This window comes from Hypanus sabinus, chromosome 22 (genome assembly GCF_030144855.1).
Source record: "Hypanus sabinus isolate sHypSab1 chromosome 22, sHypSab1.hap1, whole genome shotgun sequence".
Classification (NCBI taxonomy): domain Eukaryota; kingdom Metazoa; phylum Chordata; class Chondrichthyes; order Myliobatiformes; family Dasyatidae; genus Hypanus; species Hypanus sabinus.
The window spans coordinates 50,393,991-50,406,958 of record NC_082727.1 but is presented as its reverse complement, the minus strand read 5'-3'; the positions used below and the strand labels follow the sequence as shown (position 1 = coordinate 50,406,958).

The window sequence follows — 12,968 nt, the reverse complement described above, 5'->3', positions numbered from 1 at the left end:
TAGGGATTACATTTGCCTTTGCAAATGCCTGTTATTCCAAATTGCAGACAATTATGGGAGCTTGTAGCAGTCAGCTGCCTGCCCTTTGAAAGCTTGAGCTCATTATGCTTGTCTGCTTTATAATAAAAAGGCTTGGCTCTTCCTGCTGCCATGTAGCAGCCAAAGAAAGAAAACTTTCATCACTGTATTAGGGCAATCTGCCCTAATTGGAACATAGTAGAGTGAAACTAGGAAAAAATCTGTACTACCAAAATTTTTTCTAATTCACACTTCTATTAAAATCACACTTTGGGGAAGTAATGAAAGGTATAGTCAGCATTAATTAAACTCCCAGTTGGACCAACGAAGTACAAGTTCTCATAGCTTGCACAATATTCCATCAAGATACAGTGCAATATTGTCTACCTGTAGTGCCCAGCTTTCTCTGAATCACAGACACAGGATTCTTTCTTTCTGAGTGTTGGTCCGAGGCTTTAGTAAGGTGTTCAATCCTATTTCCAGGACAAATCTCCCCTCCCCAATTCCTTCTCCCCTCCCCAATTCCTTCTCTCTCCCCTCCCCAATTCCTTCTCTCTCCCCCCCAATTCCTTCTCTCTCCCCCCCCAATTCCTTCTCTCTCCCCCCCAATTCCTTCTCTCCCCCCCCCCCCCCCCAGTCCATTTCGGCCATCTTCACTCCGTTGCAGCTAGCAAAGTATCAGCTTTATTTTCCACTTAATGACAATTACATAGCATCTTAGCTATTGGTACTGAGCTGCTCTTGTCTGGAGAACATGAAATTGATTGCCCCTTATCATTCACACAAGAAACTCTCTCCAATGTTTCTGAAAACTAGGCCTCATCATTTAAGTATTTCGATGTCTTAACTATGGGTTCTAATTATGTTTTATTGCCATTGTAATAACAAGCTCTTCAGCCTGCCATTGAGATCTAGATGCAATAAGAAATGTCTTAGAGTTGGCCCGTTGTTTATTTTTCATTTCAACATAACTATATAGAACTGTCTATATTGACTCCAATTTATTATGCCCTGCAACCTTGGGTCTTAAAGTGAGCTTACTTCCCAATGCATCACTGTCACTTAGTAAAGCTGAAAAAATGCTACATGAGGTATTGTCCCTTATCACATACCAGTCTGCTCCCAGCCTGTAGTTATGTTTATTTCTCAAAACAATTCCTGACTGAAAATCCTGTGATCAATTCTGGAGATTTACAGCTTCAGTTAATTCATTATCAATCTCCTTTTCTTATACTTTTTTTACATTGTTATATACCCCATAACTGGGTGTCAGACCAGCAAAGACATAAGTATCCATTGGAGTCTGGTGGTAGCAAAACTAAAGGTGTTTATTAGTAAAATAAGCAAAACAATACCAATAATGCAAATATACATATAACACAAGTTAGCAGTAATAAACCTAAAAGTGTAGAAATAATAATCAATAATAAACAAGCTCTATCGATGTCTAGGGGTAAATGAATTGTCATAGGAAAGTATAGAGTTCAGTTCATAAATGCTGAGGTAGTTATGGTTGTTGTGTTGAAATCATTGGAGAGAGAGCAAGCCAGATGTTACAGCTACAGCAGTCAAACCTTCCGTTGCTTTCTTAATCCGTTGTATTGTTGTGGTCATTCAGTTATGACCCCTCTGTTCTTCAGCTAGACCGTTCTTCTGTGGTGGATTTGTCACTCTGGCATGAGTGGACACACACACATGTCCCCACCGGCCCTGCTGTAACACTGTGAGCTTTACTGACCGATCTCCTGGTTCGGTCTCCAAAGCCCCCACCTTTCTGTGGGTTCACAACACTCAGTCAGTGTCCACTGGTGTGTCTGAAGGATGTCTCTCCAGACCTGTCTTTTATCCCCACTCACGGGGTCTCAGCTATCCATCAACTCTGAATGACCGTGTCCATCAAATCAGGCCACTCCTGCTATCTCCTGAGGAATGTTAACAAACAAAGTAAAGTCCTTGTAGTGAAAGGTAAATAATCCAGGAAGAGTTAAAATGCAGTAAACCAACAGTCTCTCTCCCCCTCTTATCTGTAGCAGATGTTCTTGCCTGTGTTTCATCTCTCTCTCTCATGAGCAGCATAGCAACAACAATAGTTTGAGTTCTCAGAAGGGGGTTGGGAATGGTTAACTCTACACCCCATTGTCCATCAGGTCTGTTCATCACTCATAACAACATTCTTAGAGAACTTCAGGGATTAGCTGCTCTTGCAGCAACTTCAATAATTGACAAATGTACAGACTGTTCTATTGTCTAATCTATGATGATTGTCCTAATCCTCTGACTCCCAAACTGTTCAATAAGATCATTTGTTCTTGGCCTCAATTCCACTTTCATGCCCAAAAATCTATGCATCTCAGCCTTGAATACATTCAAGGTCTCAACCTTCTCAGATCTGCAGGGTAGAAATTCCAAATACTTAAAACTCTCTGAGAGAAGAAATTCACCCTTATTTCCTTGTAAGCTGAACTATCTACTCAGTATCAGCCCTGGGAGGGCTCCCTTGAATCCTTTACTTTTTCAATAGGATCAACACTTATTCTTCTAAACATCAAGTATTTTAGCCAGGAATCAGTCTTATTACAACACAAAAGGAGACCATTCATCTTATCAGATCTTTGCAGGCTCCCAAAAGAGCTTCCTATCCCTCCCATTCGTTCATTCGTTTCCCCCTGAAGTCTTGCATTTTTTTCTCTCTCTCAAACACTAGTCAACTTTGATTTATTTGCAATTTATCTGAGCTAAAGGCCATTTATGGTCAATTAACCTGCCAGGACTTCTTTGAGATAAGGAAATAACTGGAGCAAGCAGGGAAGCTCACATAGTCTAAGGGAGAAACTGTAAACTCTACACTTCTCACCCAAGGTCTACACCATTCACCCATAACGCTGTACCATTGAGTCCCAAGATGGACTACAATGCTGGGAATCCTGTTTTTCAGCAGCTGCAGTCTCTCTTACCTCTCTAAGTCCTGATGAGGGTCTCGACCCAAAATGTTGACTGTTCACTTCCCTCTGTAGATGATGCCTGACCCATTGAGTTCCTCCAATATTTTGTATGCAAATGTGCTTTGAACTGCCTCTAATGAAAACATATCCTTGCGCAAGTAAGGAGAACAAAACACTTTGATGTAGTTCAGGTGTCTCAGCAATGCCCTGCTTAATTTTAGTCGGACTTTTGTACATCAACCACCTTGCAATAAAGACTACAAATTCCAAGTGACCCACAAAGGAAATGCATATGAACATAGTAATATAAGAAATGGTAGCAGGACTAGGCCATCTGCCCTGCGATCTTGCTGATATGGTTGTGAACTAAGCTCCATCTACCTGCTTTTTTTTACCATAATCCTTAATTCTCCTGCTATACCAATATATCTATCTGCTTCTTAATGAGACCTGTATTTAATGAGGTAGCCTCTACTGCTTTCCTGGGCAGAGAATTCCATAGATTCACTACTCTCTGGGAGAAGAAGTTTCTCCTCATCCCTGTCCTAAATCTATTCCTGCAATTCTTGAGATAATGTCCCATAGTTCTAGTTTCATTTACCAGTCAGAACAACTTTTCTGCCTCTATATTATCTGTCCTTTTCATAATTTTATGTTTCTATGTTTCCCTTCATCCTTCTGAATTACAGTGAGTATAGTCCCAGCTGACTCAACCTCTCCTCATAAGTTAACATCCTCACCTCCAAAATAAACCTCATTAACCTCCTTTGTAACACCTACAAAGATGGTATGCATTTCTTCAAGTAAAGGAATCCAGAACTGCATGTAGTTCTCCAGGTGCACCACCAGTACCCTCTACAGTTGCAATATAACCTCCCTGCTCTTAAAATCAAAGCTTTTAGCAATGAATGGCAACATTCCTTTTGCCTTCTTGATAACCTGTTGCACCTGCAAATAACTTTTCGTGATTCCCAAATCCCTCAGCACCACAGCATGCTGCAATCTTTCACCATTTAAATAATATCCCATCTTCTATTTTTTTCTTCCCAAGTGGATGACCTCTTATTTACCAACATTGCAATCCATCTGCCAGACACTTGCGCACCTGTTCCTGGCTGTCCAGTACACTCATTATATCCTCAAAGAACTCCAGTAAGTTTGTTAAAGAAGAATCCATGCTGTCTGTCTGATGGAACCACTTCTATCCAGACATCTTGCTATTTCTTCCTTAATGATGGCTTCCCCCACCCCCACCCCCAAACTGTTGGTTTACTTGGATTTTCAGAAGGTCTTTGACAAGGTGGCACACATGAGGCTACTTAACAAGAGACCATGGTATTACAGGAAAGATACTAGCATATATAGAAGATTAGTTGACTAGCAGGAAGCAAAGAGTGAGAATGAAGGGGGCCTAATCTGGTTACTACTGGTCTCTAATGGTGTTCCATAGGGATCATTGTTGGGAAGCCACCTTTTCATGTTATAGTCAACAATGTGGATAACAGAATCGATGGCTGTAGCCAAGTTTCCAGACAATACAAAGATAGGTGGAGGGACAGGTAGTGTTGAGAAAGCAGGGAGTCTGCAGAAGGACAGACAGATTAGGAGAACTGGCAGATGGAATACAGTATAGGAAAGTATATGGTCATGCACTTTGGTGAAAGGAATGAAACCATAGACTAGTTTCTAAACATTTGCTTCTAAACTCAAAAATAAGAATTGCAAAGGGACTTGGGAGTCCTCATGCAGGATTCCCTGAAGTTTAACTTGCAGGTTGAGTCTGTGATAAAGAAGGTAAATGCAATGTTAGCATTCATTTTGAGAGGACTTGAATATAAAAGCAAAGATATAAAGCTGAGGCTTTATAAGGGATTGGTCAGACCATATTTGAAGGATTGTGTGCAGTTTTGATCCCCTTATCTAAGAAAATATGTGGTGGCATTGGAGAAGGTCTAGAGGAGGATCATGATAATGATTCTAGGAATGAAAGGGTTAATATATGAGGAGCGTTTGATGGACTGGGCCTATACATGCTGGAGCTTAGAATGAGTTGGGGGGGGGGGGGGATCTCATTGAAACCTATTGAATATTGAAAGCCCTAGATACAGTCAATGTGGAGAGGATGTTTTCTATAGTGGGGGTGTCTAGAACCAGAGGGCAGAGCCTCAGAATAGAAGGACATCCATTTAGAACAGAGAGGAGGAGGAATTTCTTCAGCCAGAGGGTAGTGAATTAGTGGAATTCATTGCCACAGATGGCTATGGCAGGTAAGTATATTTAAAAGAAAAGTTGATAGGTTCTTGATTAATCAGGGCATCAAAGGTTACAAGGAGAAAGCAAGAAAATAGGTTTGAGACAGATAATAAATCAGCCACGAGGAAAAGGTGCAGCAGACTTGAGGAACTGAATGACCTAATTCTTCTCCTGTGTCTTGTGGTCTTAAGGGTAGCTTCTAGCATTTTCCAGCTACAGATGCTAAGCTAATTGGCCTATATTTACCCGCCTTTCATCTACATCCATTTTTTAAAACAATAACATGATATTCACTGTCTTCCAATCTGCCGGGATCTTCCCAAAGCCCAGTCAATTTAGTTAAATTATCATAAATAGTCTACTATAACTTCTGCCATTTTTTCAGTTCACTGAGATGTATCCCATCAGCACCCGGGAACATGTCTACCTTTAGGCCCAGGACTTTGCTAATTCAGATAAAGTACCCTCAAATTCATTGAGCTTTTTGAATCTAGTGACCTTTGTGTCCATTGCATTTGACTTTTCTGTACACCACTCTGACTTTTTCTAACTTTTGTTTTTTTTCATTGCTTCCCTGCCTGGATTCCCAACCAACTAGCATATTCTTTGCTCAACAGCACTAGCAAGCAATCACCCTGCGATATTGATCCCAGTCCTGCCCAGGAATAGACTATCACTTTGTACTGGTTCACCTCCCCAGAACAGGTTCCAATGCCTTAAGAAACTGCATTGCTCCCTCCTGTACCACTGCAGAAGCCACATATTCATCTTAACTATTCTGCTATTTCTACTCTGGCATCAGTAGCAATCTGGAAATCATTTCTTTTGAGGTCCTCCTTTTCAATTTCTCTCCTAGCTCCCTAAATTTGGCTTGAAGGGCCCCTTCCATTTTCTTCCTATATTGTTGGTACCTGCATGCACCATAACAACTGCCTATTCAGCTTCCCCTTCCCGAATGCCCAGCAGCCATTCTGAGACGTCACTAACCCTTGCATCTGGGAGACAACAGAGCAACCGTGAATCCCATTTTGTGGCCACAAAAGCTATTTTCTGTTCCTCTTGCCACGGAATTCCCTATAACAATAGCTCTGATGCTCTTTTCCTTGCCCTCCACTGCAGCAGAGCCACTTATGATCTTGGCTGCTGCTGCCTTCCCTGATGAGCCATCTCCCTCAACAGTATCCAAAGAGTTATATCTGTTTTGGAGAAAGATGTATTTCCTGCCCTACCTTCCTGCTACTGCATATGCCTTTTGATCACCTTTCTTTCCCTAGGTCCTTAAACTTGAGTGTGATTGACTCACTGAATGTGTTATCCACAACATTCTCAGAAAACGGATACTCCACGTGAATCCATGTTCAGTTCCAGAGCCATGATGCAGTTTGTCAGGAGCTGCAGCTATAAAGGATTCTCAGTGTTTAAATAGACTCAGAGGCCACATACACCTATACACCTGCTCATTAAAGCAACTATCCAATCATTCAAACATATGACAGCAACTCAATGCATTCAGACATGGTCAAGAGATTCACTTGTTATTCAGACCAAACATCAGAATGTGGAAGAAATGTAATCCGGGTCACTTTGACCATGGAATGGTTGTTGGTGCCAGGCAGTGTGGTTTGAGTATCTCAGAAACTGCTAATCCCCTGGGATTTTCATCCACAACAATCTCTGGAGCAGCGGTTCTCAATCTGGAGTCCATGGACTCCTTGCTTACTGGTATCGGTCCATAGCATAAAAATAGTTGGAAACCCCTGCTCTGGAGTCTACAGAGAATGGTGTGAAAAACAAAAAAAAACATTCAGCGAGCAGCAGTTCTGCGGGCAAATATGCCTTGATAATGAGAGGGGTCAGAGGAAAAGGGCCAGACTGGTTCAAGCTGACAAGAAGCCAACTGTAACTCAAATATCCACACATTACAATAGTTGTGTGCAGAAGATCATCTCTGAATGTACATGTCAAACCTTGAAGTCGATGGACTACAGCAGCAGAAGACCATGAGCATACCCTTAGTGGCCACTTAGTAAGTACAGGAGATACCTAATTAAGTGACTGCCAGGTATTTATCTACATATTATTACAATGTTGATATTATGCTAGGAATCCATTTTACTTTGGCTCAAGTGTGCAGACCTTCATCCTTGTATCAACTGTAGAAGCTGGACCTTGATAGGCTTGTAGATATTGGAGTTCAGAACAAGGATATGCGACTTGTATAAATGTTTACGGTTTTGTGCCATCTTGATAGGATAGATGTTCAGAGGATGTTTCCTCTCACATGAGGGATTGTTGAGGAAAAATAAGGGTCTTCCATGTTAAGGGTGGTTTTACTTTTGATTTGTCTAGTATGGAGTTCAGTTGTCTTGAATGTTGACACAGGGGTTTGAGATGCTTGGATCTGAGGCAGCAAAAATCAGCTGGTAGAGGAACTCAGTGGATCAGGCAGCAACGTAATAGTTGACATTTTGAGTCAATTGCCTGCATCAGATGCTGACTGGTCCACTGATTTCCTCCAACACATTGGTTTTTCTTTTGGTTCCAAATGATGATCTGCAGAGATACCAATAATGAGAATGACACCAAACAGAGAGGAATCCGGTCCCAAGGCCTTTTTTTCACTGTTCAGTGCTGTACTTACTGGTATGCAGAACAGCCTTGAATAGATAAATGAATTAACAGGTGCCTATTATATTTATAGTTAACCTTAACTTAAGCAACTACTTTGAAGGAATCCCAAGTGGCACCTTATTAGCATTAATTTGTCAATGGTAAATTATTACGATACAGATCTCCAGCAAGGCATGTTCTCGGGTCTGATTGCTGAGTTATAAAGCTAAAAATTCTTGATGGTGACAACAGCTAGTTAAACTCTATAAGGCAATATTCATTCCTTGCTGGATGGTGATATGGATCAATGTCAAAATAGTCTGATGATAATTCTTTTGGAGGAACCAATGCACCAGACACTTGCATAATGGAACACTTGTGAGAATAAAATCTATTTACTTGCGTCTGTATTTCTAGAGCTAGTCTCTGATCAAGGACACAATAATGTTACATGATTATAAAATCCCTTCCTGCCATGTGCAGCTTTGAGCAATCTTGATCAGTTATCCTCTTACAATGATACAGTATTTCAGTAGTTTAAATGTGTGATGTTCACTACAGCTGAAGGGAATATTAGCCATAGCCCAGGAATATTTTGTCACATCCCTTTATCAGTTGAGACTCCCATCACATCCTCAGACTATGTTGGCAGCTGACGCAAATGATGCATTTCACTGTTTGTTATGATGTTTTGATGCATATGTGACAAATAGAGCTAATCTTTAGATCTTTAATCTTTCATTCTCCTCGTATCCAGAAATCCACCAATCTCCGTTTCAAATGTAATTATTTATCAAGACTCCACAGCCTTTCAGAATAGAGAATTTCAAAGATTCACCCACCAGGAATAATGAAGGCAATTTTTCTCATTTCTTTTCTAAATAGCCCGTGATTGATCTAGACTCCTCGGCCAGGGAAAATATTCCCCTGTATTTATCCTGTCATGCCCTCTAAGAATTTTAATAAGGCCATCTCTCAGTCCTCTAAACAGTAAAGGATAGAGGCCTAACTTACTTAATGTGTCCTCATATTGAAAACCTGTCATCCTAGGGACCAGTTTTGTCACGTTATATTTATAGTAAGTTTATCTACTTTTGGGAAGGCCCATCAATACTGTTTACAATACTGCAGGTGCAGCCTCACTGGTGACTTACTTAGTTTAGTAAGAAAGCTTTACTCTTGATCTGAAATTTCTCAAACAACTAAGGTTAATATACCATTTGCCTATTTTTATTATGCGATATCAAGATATATATAAAATAAAAGTACAATTGATCTATTATAATGGATTTATTAAAAGGAAATCATCCTTGACTAATCAAATGGAGCCCCAGTTACACAAGTACAGGAAGAAGGTTGGCAAAGTGGATTCCTTAAGATTGTAAGCAACATCTTGAAACATGATGTCGAACATTCTCCATTATTGAGGTATTATTAAACCTCAGGAGTGGTGAAGAAATCTGGGTTCTGAAGGGGGGCAAAGGAGCTACATGAACTTTAGAGAAAACAGCAATACTGGAAGATCTAAACACAAAGTGCACTGCAGATGCTGTGGTTAAATCAAGACGTATAAAAAAGCTGGGGGATGAACTCAGCTGGATGCTGCCCAACCTGTTGAGTTCATCCAGCTTTTTTGTATGCCTTGAATACTGCAAGATCGATGCCCTGCCTCATACTAGTGAAGGAAAGGTAGAGTAAATTCCTTTTCCTGGAATATAGTACACCAGATAGTTCATTAATGATGCAGGGAGAGTAAACAGGTCAGCGTCAGCCACCCGAAAAGAGTATGAGGGTATAATGTTGTGTACAGCGGTCAGCATGATACCTGAGGGCTGAGTAGTGTAAGCAGTGGGTATGGGTTGCCCTCACAATGTCACATATCTCTATGTTGATTGAATCAGAATCAGGTTTATTATCACTGGCATGTGACGTGAAATTCGTTACCTTAGCAGCAGCAGTTCTCAGCAATACATAATATAGAAAATAATAATAATAATAATTAAATCTTATTCAGTATACTTTATACAGTATACATATATTGAATAGATTAAAAACTGTACAAAAAACAGAAATACTATATATTTTTATATTTTTGGACTACTTCGTGTCCAAGGGTTCAATGTTCATTTAGGAATCGGATGGCAGAGAGGAAGAAGCTGTTCCTGAATCACTGTGCCTTCAGGCTTCTGTACATTCTACCTGATGGTAACACTGAGAAAAAGGCATGCCCTGGGTGCTGGAGGTCCTTAATAATTTTTGCTACCTTTCTGAGACACCGCTCCCTGAAGATGTCCTGGGTACTTTTTAGGCTAGTACCCGAGATGGAGCTAACTAAATTTATAACCCTATGCAGCTTCTTTCGGTCCTGTGCAGTAGCCCCTTCACCCCCATACTAGACAGTGATGCAGCCTGTCAGAATGCTCTCCACAGTACATCCATATAAGTTTTTGAGGGTATTTTTTGACAAATAAAGTATTGCCACTGTCTTGCCTTCCTTATGACTGCATCGGTATGTTGGGACCAGGTTAGATTCTCAGAGATCTTGACACTCAGGAACTTGAAACTGCTCGCTCTCTCCACTTCTGATCCCTCTATGAGGATTGGTATGTGTTCCTTTGTCTTACGTTGTGATTGGTGTGTGTTCCATTGAGATTCCACCTGCTGTTGACCTAATGTGGTGACAGGCAAGTTGCAACGAGTCCAGGTCCTTGCTGAGGCAGGAGCTCAATCTAGTCAGGACCAACCTCTCAAAGCATTTCATCACTGTAGATGTGAGTGCTACTGGGCGATAGTCATTAAGGCTGCTCAAATTATTCTTCTTGGGCCCTGGTATAATTGTTGCCTTTTTGAAGCAAGTAGGAACTTCCACCCATAGCAGTGAGAGGTTGAAAATGTCCTTGATTACCCCTGCCATGGATAACTCACTCTATGGGGCTATTGGTCTTCAAAATGATCATGGGAGTACAATGGAGGCATAAGAGACATGAGATCCTGGAAAATGCAAGATGATCTCAGCAGGCCAAGCAGTATCTGTAGATACAAGGATAGTCAACATTCTCTGCCTCAGCACTTACACAGTGTCTCAAATCAAAATGTTGACTACCCTTTTGCTTCTACAGATGCTGCCTCACCTATTGAGTTTCTTTAGCAGATAGCTTTTAGGTCAAGGTAATCTGTGGGGATAGGTTCTTCTAACTTGAACACTTCTTGACCTCCTCCCTTGAGGTATACAACTTTGCCAATGATGCCAATGGTGCTAGGTCTCATTCTAAGTGCAATAGGATCATCACATTGTAAGAAATTTCACTGTGTTGAAACGACACTGGAACATGAGGGTCTCTGTGAAAAAGTGGAGCAGACTGAGTACTCACTCCATAATTCTCTGCAACACTCGGAGTGAGTCCCTTTAAATGTGCCTCTACCAATTAAGCACTGCTTTGGAAATCAAATGGTATGGCTTACACGCAATGGAATTTTGTAACCTAGTTTCTACTAGCTTTGCTCCAAAATGGTGATGCATGATGTACATTACTTCAAATGTTGAAAAGCAGAAAAAGCCTTCAACATCTTTGGGTCCCTAACACTCTTCAGTTCTAGGACCATCTGGACTGACTTTCTGGTTTGGGAGAAGGTAAATAAGAAGGAATGAGGAATGTAAGTGGTAGATGTGGACAGTTGGTCCACTTGGGAAAATCCAGAAGATCACTGCTAGCTGTAAGCCAGGCAAATAATTTTCAGTCAAGTATCTTTCTTTGGATAGACAGCAGCAGATGTTGTTTTGAATGCTATTAATCTTAGAAAAAGCTAACAAATTAACTTAAAGATGAACTTACAAAAATAACCAGTTATTTTTGATCTTGTAATACAAATGACATGGTGGAGATATGTACATCTCTACCAAAGGACTCCTTCCCCCGCCAGTCTGCAGGTCAGCCTTGCGCAAGGTGTAGCACCTACTTAGCCCCCCTCCCCAGTCAGTATTACATGAGGCTATGGGAGTAGGTGGTGGGTGCTCAGCAGTCTATGGCAATGAATTCTACAGTTTCACCTGGTTAAAGGAATTTTTCTTCATTCCTGTTCTAAAGTTGCGTCCTTCTATTCTGAGGCTGTGCCCTCTGGTCCTAGAAAAATTCCTCTTCATCGCTGTTCTAAAGAAAAGTCTTTTCATTCGGAGGCTGTGTCATCTGGTCCTGAAGTATCCCAGTATTGGAAACATTTGTGTATCTCATCTATCTAGGCCTTTCAATATTCATTAATTTCAATAAGAGCCTCCCTCATTCTTCTAAACTCCAGTGAGAACATTGAGAGAACTGGCGGGCTGAGTAGATACACTTGCATCTTAGACCAGGTAAAAAGAGGGAGAGGGTGTTGGAGTAGGACCCAGCAATCTGAAGGCTGAAATGTTCTTTTTCAGAAGAAAGTAGAGCACCCAGGCTTCAAGGAAGTGCCTTGTATACCTAGCTGGCTTCCTAATTTGATTGTGTTGGAAGAAATCAAAGTTTTTCTAAAGTTGCTCAGCAACAATGAGCCAAAGGACTAGGGGTCCAATACTCTTGCAAATTTCCAATTTTCCATTTAGGGAGTGGTATTATCCCTTGTGGCCTAACACTAAATTCATGCCATGTTACAAAAGGCTCTGACATCAAGAAGTGTTCAGTTGTGTTCAGGAAGTTTGTTAAAAAATAAAACAGCATTCTGAAATTAGTTTCCAGATCTGGTTAAAAACATGGTTAGGTAGCATTAAGAGGATCCTCAGAGTCCAATAACTTTTATTTATGTTCAAGGTTTAGTAATTAATGAATAGCACTGAAGTAGCAAACCCTTACCAAATGGAACTATTATTGATTTCAGAAGAAGGTGAAAAGCATGAAATTATTGATAAGTAAATAGGAAGGGTAAAAATATAGACACAAGTTCAATTCCCGCCACTGGCTGTAAGGAGTTTGTATGCTTCCCCCATGATTGTGTATGTTTCCTCTGAGTGTTCCTGTTTCCTCCCGCAGTCCAAAGACATGCTGGTTGGTAGGTTAATTGATCATTGTAAATTGTCCGTGATTAGGCTGAAATTAAATCGAGGGATTGTTGGCCATGCAGCTCAAGAGGTCAGAGGGGCCTATTCTGCACTTTAACTCAATAAATAAGTAA

At 40.8% G+C, this 12,968-nt stretch overlaps 1 protein-coding gene across 4 annotated transcripts in view; it reads right to left on the bottom strand.

Moving 5' to 3' along the window:
- c22h10orf90 (chromosome 22 C10orf90 homolog) overlaps positions 1 to 12,968 on the bottom strand; it is a 282,594-nt gene that overhangs the window by 176,273 nt on the left and 93,353 nt on the right. The window lies entirely within an intron of this gene.